This window comes from Neopelma chrysocephalum, unplaced genomic scaffold (genome assembly GCF_003984885.1).
Source record: "Neopelma chrysocephalum unplaced genomic scaffold, ASM398488v2 Primary Assembly neopelma1_80b, whole genome shotgun sequence".
Classification (NCBI taxonomy): domain Eukaryota; kingdom Metazoa; phylum Chordata; class Aves; order Passeriformes; family Pipridae; genus Neopelma; species Neopelma chrysocephalum.
Window position 1 is genome coordinate 9,891,571 of NW_020897742.1, and position 14,198 is coordinate 9,905,768.

The window sequence follows — 14,198 nt, forward strand, 5'->3', positions numbered from 1 at the left end:
TCATCACTGCCTCTTTTACAGTTATTACTGGAAAGCTGAGGTGTCGCTTTCCTGAACACTGGCTAATGCTCCTCTTGCAGAAGTGTTAGAGACCTGTGTCCAGCATGGCTGCCTTCTGAGGTGCAGTCCTGCTCTCAGCGTGTTCCTCTTCCAACAATCCCTCTCTTACGTTGTGATTTGAGTATCAACTCAGCCCCAAGAGGGCAACCTGCTGTTACCTTTCACAGTGCCTGCAACAAAACAAGCGGTACCTGTGTGTGACTTTCAGTAGAAAAAGGGCAGGTTGTCAACCTCTGTGTCCATCCATAGTCATGACCTGGACTTAGAAAATTATTGTTGTGGGAATGAGACTTGGATCAAAGAATATGGTGAGAAAACCCTGAGGATTTTTAACTGTTTTTCAAATCTGTTGCAAAACAATAAACTATGACAAAAGGAATGAAAACAATAGCCAGTGAACTAGAAATGTGGCAGTGAACAGAAACTTTTGAAACTTGCTGAGGTGATGAGAAAAAGCTGCCTGACACCATTACCTTAATTATGGTGATGGTCTGAATCATACTGGGCATGGTGATCAAATAATACATTATGCAGGCTGGTTTTGGATAATACTAGCATCTAAAACAGCAACTGTAATGTTAAGAATCACCGTAATACTTTATTGTAGAAGTTAAAATATTGCAAGTTATGAAAATTGTTCAACTGATACTCCTACAACCTTGCCACTACTTCTGGTACTTAGTTGAAAGCTTCAGCTTATGTTAATAATCTTCTCTTACCCTATTTGTAACCTTCACCTTTTACACACATACCTCATTACCTTTGTCAACCAGGATGTTAATAAGTACTGCTTTAATATTCTCTAACACCCATTTATGCTTGCTTTTCTGCCATATTTTCCTCAAACTTCTCCCATTTGCTGCAGTGACCCAGCCCCAAGACATTTTGTTCTCTTTCCCTCATCTCTTCCTCTGGCTTGTCTCTCTACTTTGCTCTGTGTCTTTTGCTTGACAATACAAATGTGGTTTTCAACATCTCAGCAGTGGCTCTTAATTTTTCTTGTCTCTTCTATTCCCTTCTGTTGTTCACACATAGGTGAGAGAGGGTGCTTATCTCGTGCTGTAGTTTTGGATTCATCATGAGATGACCTTTTGGCATGTGGCAGGGAGCTGACTGTGGCTTACCCGTGGCATAGGCTATTGCATGAGACCATTGACTATTTTTAAATTACTGTTTTTCTCATTCTCTCTTTTTTAAGTCTTAAACAATTTTACAGTAAAGGGAGGTGTTTCTTACCTGGCTCTGCGTCTTCTTTGCCCATTTTAAAGGCTATTGTTTTCTCTGGCACCACACAGTATGTTATGTTATTCCCTCCTGTTTTATGATTTTGCAGCCCATACAGTCATCAACAATTGCTTGTTTCCATGGAGAAACCTGAAGTTCTTGGACAATACAATGAGTGTGAGAAGTTCTGTGATTCAAGGGAGGTGATGAAAGGACAGAAGCTTCCTTCTTCCATTTATAAATGTTAGTATTCCTGTGATTTTTGTTACATTTTCCTTTAAACCAGCACCTCTCTTTGTTATGGCCTTATAAATATTTTTGAATCTAAATAGAATTTAAGCTTGTCTTATGGTGCAGTATCTGTTAATCCATAAGTTATTTATTCAACACCTGGTCTACCTGCTAATCAAGCATTTTTGATTTCTTTATCTTTTGATACAAATTAAGCAGCACGGGGGTAAAAAATGCTGTAGTTTATTAGATAATGGATTCTTACTAATGATGTAGTTTTTGTACCTTTGGGAACAAGTTGTACACCTGTTGGTGTATCTACATCTGCAGATTATTCTTCCATTCATGAATGCTCTGCATTTACTCTACCAATATGTTTGTACAGCTCTTTGATATGCAGTTCCGACTGTAGCTGCTACATCAGCCCACCTTAGTGTTTTGCTTTTGACACTATTAAAAATCAATCTATTGTAGGAACTTGCCCCACAAGTATCCCATGACCCCTTTGAGGTCTCCTGTACCAGTATCAGAGGACATGAAGGCTTTGTCCTCTCAATGCATGTGTTCATAAGCATATTTTGGTTTCTCTCTGTTTGCTGTTGGAGGTTTTGTGTTGGCTTTGTGTTCTGTAAATGTTGTCCTGTCTATCTCCAGCAAACTGTGGGATACGCCAGCTTTGCATCTGAGGCACTGCTTTAAGTAGTGGTACGAGTTATTGTTCTCTTACCTGACAGTACTAGTGAAATATAAGGGGGAAAGAAAAATAGATTTCTGAGCTAATGTCATCTGAGAAATAGTCTGAAACCATAGATCACTTGAACACAAGGGAGCAATAGCCATGGCTACATTTTACTGTGAATGCAATTTGGGATTAATTTAGTACTCTAATCTGTTCACAAATAATTTTTGAAGAAATCTGTTCAGTAGGACCATATTCATTTCTCTCAAGTATTTTCAATTGTTCATACAGACAAATGTCAACCTCAGGTAAGACACAGGACCTTTTAAGTCACCATCAAATGGAGACGCAGGAAATAGATCTACTGTGGAAATATAGCGTGTTTCCTGGACCAGGCCCTACAGCTTTCATTTTGGTGTACTGAAAAGGTTAATTCTGTGCTTCCTTATGTTACAGTATGCTGAGTGTTGCCCTTTTACTTTCGCTTTGTTCAGAAGATGGTCTTGTTGTTAAACAACTTTGGTTAGGGATTAAAGGAGAGAGAATAAAATTTTAACTTGTGACAGCAGATGGCAAAACTGGGCCTTAGTCTACAGAGGAGTCAGTAGGTGCTCAGCATTTTCACCTGTAGTCATTAGATCTGACCTCAGTGCACAGTAGACTGTGTAAACAGCCCTGCTCAAAATCTGGCACTGTAGGCACATCAGTAACACGATGCTTTGCCACATTCACTTGTAATAGAAATCTTGTCCAATAGTTGTCAGTGTAGGAAGGTAAAACTAAATCTGCTGATAACTCTTGCTGTATATAGCTCATAGTCTGCAGTGTATAGGTCTATAATCTGTAGGTTAATGCTATTTTTTTTTATGTTTTCATTTTTCTAGTTGTTTGTGGTTTTTTTCCTTAAGATGCCGTCATTACATCCAGTTTGGTTAAGAAAGCAGCAGATAAGATACAGAAAAGCAAATCAGTTCTCTACCCTAAAATTAATTTACTCATTTGTTTTGATTATTTGCCTGCTGATTTTCTTCTGCTCTGGCTCTCTGGCTAATACCATGTTGAGGAGGTGAATCTGAACACCAAAAGGTATTTGTTGACCAAAAGGTATTTGAAATGCCTCCAAATCAACAGCTTATAATGTCATAGCCTTTCTCCTAACATAATTTGCTTTGTAGTAGGGTTTTAAGATGTAGGATAAGGGAAAACATTCTGACTCATCCAGTCCTGTTGGGGTGTGTTCCTCCTACTTAAGGCAATTTTCAGATTCCATATTGTCCTGGCAGTGGACACACTGCTCACTTTGGAAGAGGCATTAACACTTCAAACACTTTGTGTTTTACCATCCTTATTGCCTTCTGCAGCCAGGAAAGTCCCCTGTTTTTTTACTCAGGTGTTAGTGCCCTGTTTCCCACTCTCTCCAGTGTGCCTCACAGTCAGGAGATAACTATTTATCTACTGTGTGGGGGATGCACACAGCCTTTCCAAAAACTCCCCTCGGTGCCAGTTGTGTATTTTCCTCATTAGTTTTAAATTCTTATTTGGCAGCAGCTGATTCTTTGAACCCTTAATCCTACCTAAGCTACACTTGACATAAGAAAACATGACATCCAGTAATAACAGTGATGCTCACGCACTGTCTGCTTTCAGTGCTGATATTCATAAATCTTCCGAGAGCACTTAATGTCAACTTTGGATATCTTCTTCCTCTGATGAAGGGCATTCACTCTTCTATATTTTTATATTTAAGATAACTTTTTCTTAATAGTCCTTTTTTATTTATAGATAATAGAGTTTTATTTAAAAACAGGGTTGGCACTAAGATTGTTGGTTGATTTACGTAAAAGTTAATGTAAAGGCTCACAAATGTTTACACTTCATAGTTTTAAATGTTTTGTTGATGGAAATGATATGCATTTGTTGTAGATTAAAATACCACAGCAAGCCAAGCCAAGTGGATCACCACATTATCCCAAACACCAATATAATGTTTTCTGCTTGTGCTGTCAGATCCCCTTGGGTTTAACCTTTCCCTGTTTTTGTGGGGTTTGTTGGTAGAGCTAAATGTCATTTCCCAAACTGCAAAAAGATGGAAAAAATGTATCATGGTTTTTGTCAGTATAATTTGCTGATATAATAGTGTAAGTCTTAAAACCAGCACTCGTAGCCAATATTACCAGAGCACGGTGTTTTCTAGGCTCAGGTTTAGCCTTTTGTAGGCAACTAAGAAGCAACAGCAGCTTTGGCCACACTGGCATTTCTGCTGCTCCACCTGGGGTGTTCCTGAGGGAATAGGACATCTTCCTCTTGCGGTGCCAGCCAACAGAGCTGTTTTAGTGTCTTTGAACATACGCCAAAAGGGGATTAAAACTTTCAAAGTGAGTATGTTTGATGACACAAACCAACAAGGTGTGTTGGTTGTTGTTCTTTGCGTGAAGCTAGTTAAGAGTTTCAGTGGAGGTATAGAAGTATTTTGTATTTGAATTGCAGTAAAGCCTGAAAGAGCACCCTACTTTGTACAAAAGGCTTGGTTACATCCAGGAACAAAAGAAAATAAAAGGTCTTTTTATTTTACAAAGTAATATGTATTTCTTGTTTTGGGTTTTTTTTGGGTGGGATTTTTTTTTAAAGGTCTACAGGATATCCTCCAGGGAAAACCAAAACCAGAGATAAATGAGTGTTTAGAACACTGAGTGTGGTTTTACAGCAGGAAGAAGAAAAGAAAAAGATACATTCAGAGCATACTGATAATTAGTGCTGGATAGGAAAAAGCAGAGCATTAAAAAAAAAAATCCACTCTGTATTCGGATTCCTGTTCTCCCAGAGCTCATGAAGTCTCCCTCTACCATCAAAAAGTGTCTTTGTCCCTGAAGGACCGAAGAGACGTCATATCCAGATGAGCTTCAGGGCACTGGGGTGACGGCTCTAAGCAAGGGTGACAAAGAGAGAAATTTCTTACCCACCCAAGGCGGTGGCTTGACCACTATCCCAGCTGGGAAGAGGTGACTCTCTGATCATGAGTGGCTTTGTGATGTTTGAATATTCAAGGTCACTGAGCTGAATTCCAAACCTCACTGATCAGAGCCCTCCCCTGATATGATCTGAAAGGAAGTAGTAATCATCCCATCCACTTCGCAGAACTCTTTCTTTTCCCATTGTCCCACTATATATATGTGTGTATATATATATATATACACACATAAAAATTGCTTTTTTGACTGGGAGATACCTTTCATTCTTCTGAAAACATTGGAAAAACAGACATCCGTGCAACCTTTGCTATTCCACATCTCCAAGACAGATTGCATGAAACACAGTGGCTATTCCAAATAGTGAAATTTAGAATATTCTGAATATTCTAAAAAATTAATTCTAAAAAAACTCTATTAAAATATTAGAAATAGTTGTAGTTATTTCATCTTTCCTGAAAAAAAAACAATTAAACCAATTAAATTAATTAAATTACTGCCAGAAACAACTCAAGTGGCCACTACTGTTGAAATACTTGCACTAGAGGAAGTCAGTCAGTCAGTCATGGCTAGGCTTCATGAACAAAGATTTAGGAAGGCTCTATCCACATTTGTTGCAATCACGCTGGTGGCTAATGAGGCAAATACGAGATAGACATATTTGATTGCAAAAGGCACAGCAGAAAGACTCCTTAGGTTGTATATTCTGCAAGACACGATTCTTTCTGTGTTGTCTTTTCTCCTCAAGGGTGATCCTGCATGCTTTCTCAAAGCCATCATCAGCGTTATAGATGGTGTGTCTCCAGACCTCCCGATTGGAGGCCAGAGTAGACCAGTTATGTTGATCAATATGGCCAAGGCTGAGATGTTGTTTCAGGGAGTCCTTGTATCTTTTCTTCGGGGCTCCTCTCCTGCGGCAGCCGGTTCACCATAAATCAGGATCTTAGGGAGGCGGTGGTCCTTCATCCTGGAGACGTGCCCTGCCCATCACAACTGTGTTCTCAGCAACATGGCCTCAATACTTGTGACTGCTGCTTGTTCCAGAACAGATGTATTGGTCACATAATCTGACCAGTGGATGTTTAGGATTGTACGGAGGCAGCGTTGATGGAAGCATTCTAGGAGACGCAGGTGGTGGCGGTAGATGACCCACGATTTGGAACTGTAAAAGAGTAGACAGCACTATGGCTTTGTAAACACTGATCTTGGTACTTTTCTTCAAGTGTTTATTACGCCAAACTCTTTTATGGAGTTTTCCAAAAGCTCTATATGCCTTTGCTAACCTGTTGTCTGTCTCTCTGTCAATCTTACTGTCCGAGGAGATGAGGCTACCTAGGTAATTAAACTGCTGGACTGATTTAAGCTCTGATTGGCCAATGGTGATATGAGGATGATGGAAGACTTCCTGAGGTGCGGATTGATAGAAGACTTCAGTCTTCTTTAAGCTGACTTCCAGCCCAAAAAGCTCAGCAGTGTCTGCAAAGCAGGACGTTAAACGCTGGAGAGCTGCTTCTGTGTGGGCGACAAGGGCAGCGTCATCAGCATAAACCAGCTCCCGGACAAGATGGTTTAAGGTCTTGGTGTGGACCTTCAGTCACCTTAGGTTGAATAGGCTTCCATCAATACGTTATTGAATGTAGATACTGTCCTGACCATTGAGGTCTGCCATGGCCCTTTGGAGCATCATGCTAAAAAAGACTGTAAATAGGGTAGGAGTGAGAACACAGCCTTGTTTCACACCATTAGTTATTAGAAAGGGCTCAGAAAGTGCATCACGATATCTGACTTGGCCGTGCTGATCCTCATTTTAAGGAACTTGGAGGGACAACCTAAACGTTCCAAAATCTGCCATAGACCTTTTCTGCTGACAGTATCAAAAGCCTCGGTGAGGTTGACAAAGGTTACATAGAGACCTTTGTTCTGTTCCCTACACTTCTCTTGCAGTTGTCTGAGAACAAATACCATGTCTGTGGTACTCCTGTTGGCTCTGAAGCCACACTGACTTTCAGGTAGAATTCCTTCTGCTATAGCGGGTATTAGTCTGTTCAAGAGTATTCTTGTCAGGATTTTGCCAGCAATGGAGAGCAGAGTAATACCACGGTAATTTGAGCAATCTGATTTAATTCTTTTCTTCTTATACAAAGTGATGATGACTGCGTCACGATGGTCTGATGGTAGTTTGCCTAGTTCCCAACAGCGCACCACAAATTCATGAAATTTGGTATGGAGTGCCTGGCCCCCATGTTTCCAGACTTCAGGTGGAATTCCATCAACCCCAGCTGCCTTGCCGATTTTCACCTGCTGTATGGCCTTGAGGGTTTCTCCTAAAGTGGGGGCAGTATCCAATTCGTATTTCACCGGTTGTTGTGTGATGGACTGAATTGCTGAGTCTTGTACTACACGGTTGGTACTGAAAAGAGTCTGAAAGTGTTCAGACCATCGATTCAGAATGGAGGTTTTGTCTGTTAGAAGCGTTTGACCATCAGCACTGAGTAGAGGGCTTTGTACCTGGTATGTAGGCCCATATGCTGTTTTCAGGGCCTCATAGAATCCTTTGTGATCCCCCGTATCTGCGCATAGTTGAGTTTTTTCAGCTAGGTCGATCCACCACTTGTTCTGGATGTCACGGAGTTTCTGTTGGAGCTTGCTGCATGTAATGCGAAAGGCTGTTTTTCTTGCGTGACATGATGGCAGTGCAAGGTGTGCTTGGTGGGCGGTTCTCTTCTTCCTCAACAATTCTTGGATTTCTTGATTGTTTTCATCAAACCAGTCCTTGTTCTTCTTGAAGGACAACCCTAAGGATTCTTCAGAGGACTGCAGGATGCTGTTTTTAATATGGTGCCAAATTGTTTCAGGAGAGGAATCTGTAGAATCTATGGAATGGTTTTCGAGCCTAGTTTGAAGTTTTGCCTGGAATTTGTCTCTCACTGTGGCTGATTGGAGGAAGTACACAATCTCTTAAAGGCAGGCAGTGTTTGCATTAAACTGAGCTAGAGCTGGACATTTCTTTGTGATTTTATTTTAGTGGTTCAGGTTTTGTTCCATACCTTCAGGGATAATAAGAACCAGGGGCTCATTATGACCTTTGTTAAAATTGCAGGCTCTCAGCATCATTCAGAATGTAACCTTTTTGTGGGAATTTTCTTGTCTTCTACTAAAATATCCACTGCTTATAAGGGTAACGTATCCATTCCACATGTTTCTGCCATTCTCCTGTGAAGTGCATTGCTTGGGGCATCTCAGAGACCATGACATTTAATCTGTCTTTTAAATGTGCTTTTCTTAGGTGCTAAGCAGTAAAGAGAGCCTGCACTTTAGCCTCTTACAAGTGCCCTATATTTCTACTTCTGCAAGGGTAACTGAATTTTTTGTTTGGGTTCCTGAAACAAAGCATTTTTATCATTAGAATTTGAGTGGAAAACTGTGGGGACTTAATTTTTACGGTATTCTCAGTGGCAAGCAAGTTTCCTATGGCTGCATGTGCATTTTCCAAGTGTTTGATATTAAGGCAGGTCTCTGAATAGGTACTACACATGTGGAGATTTATGTATGCAAAACAGTATTCCCCAAAAACTGCGGATATCAGTTTTGACATGGAAGGTCAAGAGCGCATAGTGAAAGCCAGCATCATCGCCCCCTTTAGCTCTGTCTTCATGTTTCAACAACCAACTCATTTTCAGATCTGTTTATTCTCGCTGTATCTGAGAATTAAAAATTGTAAGCAGACCTCAACACGATGGCACTGGGAGAAAAATGAAAAAACCCAACAACATCATTTTAATTTTAAAATGATTTTTAAATTCATCAACAAATTAGGATATAGAGAACACGTGCATTTAGTGTCAGTCCCACCAGGAATGAGTGGCTGCTGTCCATGGTGCTGCAGCCCAGCCCTGCTGCGCCGGCTCCTGCGTGAAGAAAGGCGAGGCACCAGCCAAGCAGAAGTAGAGGAATAGGCAGCAAAGCCTTTCACAGTTTTCTTAGTACCTTTCTTCTGTAAATAATTATTTCTTACCTGCAGGTGTGTTTATAGTTGAAGTTATACAGCTTGTTACAGCTGTTTTCTCCTTAATAAATCCACCTATCCTTATGTAGGAAAAGTATTTTTCTAAGATCAAAGGCACATTAAGGTCACCGTAAAGATACATGCAGAACCATATATATCTCTTTTTAAGAAGTAAATTGTTGGAATTTATGGTTTAGGTATATTTCCAAAGATTAATTTACTCCCTCAAAATGCTGTCTTAAAATAAATTAAAAAACTAACTAGAAATCAAGAATTTGGGAATCTCGTGAAAAGTTATTTGGTTTATGTGTAACTTTATTTTAGCCAGTTGAACTATGTATGTGAGAATTTAATATTGAAACCCGATCCTTAAATTATAAAAATTGTATGGGAGAAATGATGGTTCTTTGAAGGTTCTGTTCCTGTGTACATTTTCAGAAATTTTCACATAAATTCACACATTATTTTGAAGATTAAAAGACCCTCGCTTTGTTTTTATAAAATTGCAAAAAGAAATGACAGTAATTACACTAAGTATTTGCGTGCAGTTTGATTAATAGAAAGGCTGAGATGTTGTTTCTCAGCCTTGGCCATATTGATCAACATAACTGGTCTACTCTGGCCTCCAATTGGGAGGTCTGGAGACACACCATCTATAACGCTGCTGATGCTTTTGAGAACGCATGCAGGATCACTCTTGAGGAGAAAAGACAATGCAGAAAGAATCGTGTCTTGCAGAATATACAACCTAAGGAGTCTTTCTGCTGTGCCTTTTGGAGCTGGTCGTGCCTATCTCGTATTGGCCTAATTAGCCACCAGCGCGCTTGTAACAAATGTGGGTAGAGCCCTTCCCAAATCTTTGTTCGCGAAACCTGGCCATGATTAATAGAAAGTAGTTTTTAGTCTTATTGTTGCTCCCATTTTCTAATCTGTAGAATATTTCCTTGCCTGAAAAGTAGCATATAAGGAATTGAGTACAGTATCTTTTAGAGGATTTATGGTAATGCTGCTGAATTTAGCTGAGCATAAACAGCATGGTGAGCCCCTCAGGGTCTCTTCATTTTCCTGATACACTCCACTGCTGCCCCATTAACACTTCGTCTGTTATTGCCATCTACTCAGTTTAATGAGTATCTTTGAATTTGAAGTTCTTCACAAGAAACAATAGCTAAAATATCTGATGCACCTACTGTAGCTTTCAGTATTGTTTCCTATTCCCTTTATTTTTTTTAATAAAAAGTACATGTCTGTTCTTCAGCAGTAGTTACATCATGACATTTTCTTTAATTATGGTAGATGCTAATCACAAGCACTGAGTAGTGACTACAGATATGATACTTTATCTGTCTGTGTAGAAGGTAAATGCATGCTGAATAGCTGCTAAAGAAGGCTGTTCCTTACTTTAAAATTCGTCTGGTTAATACTGACTCTTTAATGTGAAGAAGGAGTAGTTCTGCAGGAGACTTTGTGCTATCAAAGCAGAATATTATATTTCTTCTAAGAAATAAGACAGATGGACTAGGTGCTCTTTTCTGATACTTGTAGTAATCCAGCTAGCTGATGTAAAGGGTCGGCATGTATCTCATTAGATTGGATTCCTAAATCTGAATAATCACATTCCTCTGAATACATGAATGAACCATCTTAAGCAATAGGCTGTATTATCAGTTGAGGACTCAACCCGAATTAAAGCCAGAATAATGTTGCACTGGGACGCATCATAAGATTTAAGAACAATTCTGATTTTGCATTGACTATTAACTGGTCAGCAAAAGCGCTTTAAATCACCTCAGATATTTAACAGGTCTGGAAAGTCTTTGCTGGGCCAAACAAAAAATCTGAAAAACTGAACAAATTTCTATTCTAGAAAACTGGGGCAACCAGTTGGAACAAGTTTTTGTATAAATGCATTCATGGAAAGCAATTTTTAAGCTAAAATAACGTTTGAGAGATTTTCTGTGTTCCTAGTAAGCTTACTATTCTTCATTAAAGTTTTTTTTTTCTTTATTTTTAGAAAATGAGTCTGGAAGAAAACTGGTGAATCCAATCCAGTGGACCTACAAGCACTCTGACAGGCTCAGAGAGCGGAGTCTGTACCAAAGAGCAATTACCCCACCAAACGATTTCAGGTACAATTGACCTAAATATAGCACTCTCTTGAGATTATTGACAAGAGTTCATTTCCTGTAGTGCTTTTCCCATTTGCTACCCCTGGTAACCACTGTGATCTTATCTTCCTGGTGCTGCACGACTTCTGGGATGCAGTTAAGAGTTCTGTTGTGCATTATCTTTAAACAGACAATTCATGCTAAAAGAATCATTTGCAGTTAAATTAGATGATGCATATATTATTCTGCTGCTGTAGTTACAAAGAACAGGAATGACCGCCTGAATTGTTTTGGACCTGGATGCACTGGAATTCTTTTTACTGTGAAATCAGAAAGGTAGTACTAGTTAATTGTAAATAATAGGAAATTTTATTTCATTAAACATTAACAGTAGAGTCAGGTGTGCAGGATGGATAGGTTGGAAAACTTGCTATTTATTTCATTGTATATATATTTATTCATAAAGTGTGGCTTCCCCTAGTGTCATCCTATTACCTCCAGGCAATAACAGTAGTTCTCATATGCTGTCATGAAAAACGAGTGTATAAATTGAGTGTGTAAGCATACAAAATGTGGATGAAGTAAATTCAGAGGCTCGTATCGGTAAAATCCATTTCAGTTTTGAGGAAAGCATTTTTCTTAAGCGTTGCTTGCAAACTTGTGCAAAATGCTGGATACATTTGCATTCCATGTATGTGGAGTATAGAGAAAATAGATGGCGTTCCCTTGGTGTTCATCACAGAGATTTTTTTTTTTGCATCATTTTTCTTTTACTGAATTCTTTTTCAGAAAATCTATGCATTGCCCAGAAATTCAGAAGGCTAGTATCAGATTCCATGCTGAGCAGCTGTTGGGGAGCCATTTTTCACAGACCTTTATTAGCTAATATTACAGGACACAATTGTGCTATGATTTTCCCGCAGGTCCTCTATGTTTTCCCAAAAGAACATCAGAATGATTTTATTTTAATAGGGGAGTAAACTCTGCTAATAATCATAGGTCCCACTCCTCAAAGGAAAGTCAGGAAGAAGTTGAGTTAAAAGCTGAATAATTTATAAGATAGAAACACATATACAATATATTGGTCTACTGACTTGGTCCCTTTGATGATGATGGACAGCAGTTATAAATGTAGTTAAACTCAGAAATTTGATGCTAAAATAAGATGAAGCATGAATCAGTTAATTACATTAGACAGTAATTAATTAATTATTGGGAAAGTTTGGATTAAATATAGGAGAAAACTTACTTCTGATTTATTTTTTACCAACCTACTATAATGAGTTGATGAGACACAGCATATCACATTGGAAAGCAATAGTAATTTGAAATGTAAGTAAAGGAAGAAGAAAGTGGTAAAATAATATGTGAAGGTGGAATGAGAATATGCAAAGCATGATTAAATGGATTCTCAGCTGGACAGGTTGAGCTCATAGAACTTCTTGTGCTGTGGTTTAGGGTCATGAGAAATCTGTGTAGTCCTTTCTGGTGGGCTGCTAAAGAAAATAATTTTGAAGTTTGAGAAGTGAGAAAATGTACATGAGAAAATTAGGTGGATTCTGTTGTGGAGTCTTCTACAGAATGAGACAATTAAGGAACACAGACCTAGGGGTGAAAAAAAAATTATCAATCCTGCCCCAATACAAAGAGAGAGAGAAAACTCATAAGAAGTTACCAACAGCCCCAGAGTCTAAATTGAAATGTTTACCTTCTTTACATCTGATATTTTACAAACAGAACTTCTCATATTGACTCTTGCAGTGCTGCAAGGGCTTAACCTTAAACCTTGCTGATGTGATTTTTCTATTTTTCTTTTTGCTTGCATAAAATATAATTAAAGCTTGATTCTTTTTGTCTGCAGAGGCTTATCAGGTACACAAATTTTGTTAATTGTTATCTTTACATTCCATATACTGACATGGCTGACATATAAACAGTTGTACATACTATAGATGAGTAAATTGGTTTGAAACTTAGGAACTAACCCCAGAAAACCTCATGTAAACTCATTTCTCTATGTGAATGGTCTTTATGAGGATTGCTCACTTCAGCTGATAAAAGGTAGAAACGTCATTCTGGGCCTTATATTAAGCTTCATCTTGTACCCAATGAAAGGTACAGCATCTTAAGCATTTTTATTATAGCTATTTTACATCTTGAAGGAATGATCTGGTCCCTTACAGGATGCAGACCCATAGAGAACAGTATCACAGATCAGGGATTTTATATTTGCTGCTATATTCAGTTTGCCCTGCCATGGCAGTGAAAAGACATAGTAAAGCAACCCTAATTAGGCAGTGTAGGAATCCCTGGTATGCAACATTATTCTTAGGCAGCTTTGTATTATTTCTGCTTGTCCTGTGGTGCCTCGGGGAATGAGAAAAATCTGACCCATTAGTTGGAGAATTAGCTTAGAGTTGGGAAAGATGAGTTTTGTCTATCCCACAAATTTCCTGCAAGACACTTAGCTAAGTATTGACCAAAATTAAGCAAGACCTAAGGATCAGCAATTGTGACTGTACTTCCTCTGCTTTTGAAGCAGAATCATGTGTCCTTCCATATTTCTGGTATCTTAGTTACCCGCCTTAAATAATTGAGTAGTCAGAAATCCTCACTCCCCTTATTAGCTGAAATGAATTCTGTATACTTCTCTGTCATACGGTTCTTATGTAAGGATATTGATGGAATGGCAGGGATGCACAAAGCAAAATAATGCCTTATACTAATTCAGATAGAGTATTACAAACACACTGTGATGGTGACAAGCTCATGTTACCTCTTGGTGGTGTAAGTCTTCCTAATATGACCCTCTGAAAAAGCAAAGTTCATCAATCAAAATGTCGAATGTTGCTAAATTTGCAGTTTATAAATTGTCACTGTAAATGTAAGAAGAAGCAATCATCACATAAACCTGTATTTCTTTT

General features: G+C 38.8%; 1 protein-coding gene across 14 annotated transcripts in view; it reads left to right on the forward strand.

Annotated features, from left to right (window-relative positions):
* The window catches only part of MYT1L (myelin transcription factor 1 like), a 327,282-nt gene that overhangs the window by 99,834 nt on the left and 213,250 nt on the right, over nt 1-14,198 (forward strand). For all 14 annotated transcript variants that reach the window (XM_027690164.1, XM_027690166.1, XM_027690165.1 and 11 more), the window contains one exon: nt 11,181-11,295. The gene's annotated coding sequence lies outside the window, so the exon portion shown is untranslated. The remainder of the gene's footprint in view (nt 1-11,180; nt 11,296-14,198) is intronic.